The 3,307-nt window shown below is 40.3% G+C and overlaps 1 pseudogene; it reads right to left on the bottom strand.

The window, feature by feature from the left end:
* Nucleotides 1-1,994: 1,994 nt before the first annotated feature.
* Nucleotides 1,995-2,904, bottom strand: LOC118520181 (adenylate kinase isoenzyme 6 pseudogene; annotated as a pseudogene).
* Nucleotides 2,905-3,307: the final 403 nt, after the last annotated feature.

Raw genomic sequence — 3,307 nt, forward strand, 5'->3', positions numbered from 1 at the left:
CCTTGCTCTAGACCATAGGACAATAAAAACAAGTGTTTTGTTGTGTGTGTGTGTGTGTGTTTTAAATAGCAAAAATTTGAATTTCCCTTTTATATATAAATCTTGGTTAGTTGGATTAACGTGTACTCCCTTTGAGAAACAGTTTCACTTTCAAAGTGATGACAAATTCAAGAGTTTGAGTGCGTGAGACTGAGGGTCATATCGCGCGTGGTTCATTCACGAGCACATTGCTACCTCATAAAGCATCATGGCAGCAGCGTGCTGGTTTCTCCCCAGATAAGGATAGGACCTCATGACAGAGTCTCATGTTGGCGTTGTTTGTTTGTTTGTTGTTCCTACACTAAGCGGGGCCACAAAGTTCATTGAGACTAAATAGTTTTGCAAAGGAGACCGTGAGCCTTAGAAATATGAACTGACTTGTTCAAACTGGAAGCTAGGATGAGCATGCAGGTCTCCCAGCCCCAGGCCCTTGGCTGCTTTACTGCTTCATAGTTTACACTCTACATCTGTGGTCTGCTGATTTGGACTTTGCTGCTAAAAATTATCATAAAACCTTGAGGCCTTGGACTTAAGTCATAAGGCAGCAGTAACCTAGTGTCAACGATGATGATGAGTAAGCACATGGCTCGGTACAAAGGAGCCAAGAGCACCCACAGGCTCTTCGGATGCTTTAATACAATGTCCTTAGAAAATGTTGAATGCCATTGAGCATTTATTGTCTAGGTATTTATCTAAACCTGTCTTGAACCTGTCTATGTTTTGGCTTTACAACTAGTTCAGATAACAAATTCCATGTGTTTACTTCTCTTTTAGACAAGAAGACCGTCCTGTTACTTTAGAGCCTGTTTTTATCAAAACTGATGGTGATGTAACTGAGAGATGCCCCAGGTTGATTATCTCAGAAAGCTCTCAGGGGAGAGCTAGGCCGAGGGTCTCGTTCACAAAAAGGGTCTTTGGGGGCCTTTCATAGCACATTACTTCAAAGTAACACCATTGCACAGAGATTTTCCAGCATTTTTAGCCACCAAAACTTGCTAAAAAAACTTGCATGGGGTTTTAGATAATATTGGTGACAGATTCACTGGCCTACTAGTAGACTGTTTCATTTTTCCCCACAGAATTTAACATCATATCACACACTAATTTTTTTTTTAATTTGGCTCCCCCCACAACTGGAACACAAACTCCATGAAGGCAAGGCTTGGTGCGTTTATCCCCAGACACTAAAATAGTTCCCGATGCATAGCAGACATCCCATAAATACTGTTGAACAAAGGAAGCAATGTGTGAAGCACTGAAGCCAAGCCTAAGCCCCAGCTTCCCATCCAGTACCAAACCTGAGGATCTTTTCTGGAGCTCCCTCTAGTCTGTGGGGGGGATTGTGACTGGCATAGAGCTTTTGTATAAAGCTTACACATGTTTTATCTTATGAGGGCCTCTCAACCACCCTGTGAGGTCAGTTGGGCACATATTTATTCCCAATTTGAAGATGAGAAAAGAGACTCAGAGACGATAATGGATTTGTTCACAGTCACCTTGGTGGAAAATGGTAATGCTATAGAGCTAAGACAGCTCCAAATGCACCACACCAGCATTTCAGACTATCTTTTTTTAAATGGTGAATTTCATCTTAATTTAAAAGAATAAGGAGGTCTGTATGTTCTGAGATGATATACTCTCCATAACATTAAATGAAAAAAAAATACAGAACAGCATACACAGCATGCTTCCACATGCTTAAAGAAACTAACATACACAAACACACACTTCCCAGGCCTAAAATCTCTTGAAAAGAGACACAGGAAACCAGCAACATTACTTCCTAAAGGGAGAGGGGGTCTGGGTGGCTGAAGAATAGGGACGGCCTGGAAGGGAAACCTACCTTTCCAGGATACTCTTTTGTACCTTTTGGTTTTTATACAGAGTATAAGCATTACCACTTAATCATGTGTTTGTTTTTTTAATTTAAGAAATAAAAATGAAAAACTCTGATGTTTTATCCTTAGTCTTAAGTTTTATTTTAAGGGATCATCTTCATTTTCTTTTGTAACCAGCTTAGAAGGTAGCCACCCATTTGGTCAGATTTATTTATTCTTCAGCAGTTGAAGCATTTAAGATGACAGTTTTTACTCTAAATCCTTAATGATATTATATATACTATACTTGAGAATGTTTTGCTTTCTCGTGGAGAAAAAAAAGCCCAAACATAAACCTTTAGATTATCCATCTACTAGTCCTGCAGCACAATCTTAATAAGAAAGTTTTACTGATAACTGGACAATTTATTCATTATGGCAGGGATATAACAAGAGTGGTTGTGAAGTGGCCAGTCTTGTAAGTCAGGAGCTATGATCCTTGATCCACTGCTCAATCCACTTCAATATCTGATTGATATTATCCTCTAGATCTTCTGGTTTATTGCTGGGCAGTTGATGTACTATTTCTTCCTTGTAGGATGCTAATGCTTCTTCATAAAGAACTTGAAAATTTTCACACTGAATATTCTTTTAGTTTCTTTTCATTATAACCCCTTGTTTCAAGTCTTTTGTATAATACACTGTTATCTGCTTGCAGCACAAAAACTATATGAAACCAGCGTTCAAGAAAGAAATCACAACCATGGTAATCAATGATAACTCCACCTTCGCTCATTTGGTTTTCTAATTCATCAACTACTCTGTCTTCATCTAAAATGGGGCATTCATACTCTTCATCATAGCCATCATGTATCTGCCCTTCTCGAGCCAAATCATCCACATTAATGTATTTCAGTCCTGATCTTGATGCAAGTTCTTTGCCTAGCGTGGTTCTTCCAACCCCTGGTGTACCGGTGAGCAGGATGTTCGGAAGCAACAGACTCCTCACCACGCTGGCTCTGGGCCGCATTTCAGACTATTTTGACTGCAACTTACAGGAAGGAGTGAATTTTAACAGTAAGGTAGTTGGGAGCTTCTTGGAGGCACATTACACTTTGCTTGCTTCAAGTATCTGTCAATGGGCTGCAAATTATATAAACCACTATCTTGCACCAAAAAAAAAAAAAAAAAATGGAGTGAATTTTAAATTATGACCCAGAAGAGGCGCCTGGGTGGTTCAGTCAGTTAAGCGTCTGACTCTTGATGTTGGCTCAGGTCATGATCTCAGGGTCCTGGGATCCAGCCCCACATTGGGCTTCATGCTGGGCATGAAGTCTGCTTGCGATTCTTTCTCCCTCCTGCTGCTGACCCCCCCACCCGGCCCCCGCCCCGGGCATGCTCTTGCTTGCTCGCTCTTTCTCTCAAAAATAAATCAATCTTAAAATAAAAAT

This window comes from Halichoerus grypus, chromosome 3 (genome assembly GCF_964656455.1).
Source record: "Halichoerus grypus chromosome 3, mHalGry1.hap1.1, whole genome shotgun sequence".
NCBI lineage: Eukaryota > Metazoa > Chordata > Mammalia > Carnivora > Phocidae > Halichoerus > Halichoerus grypus.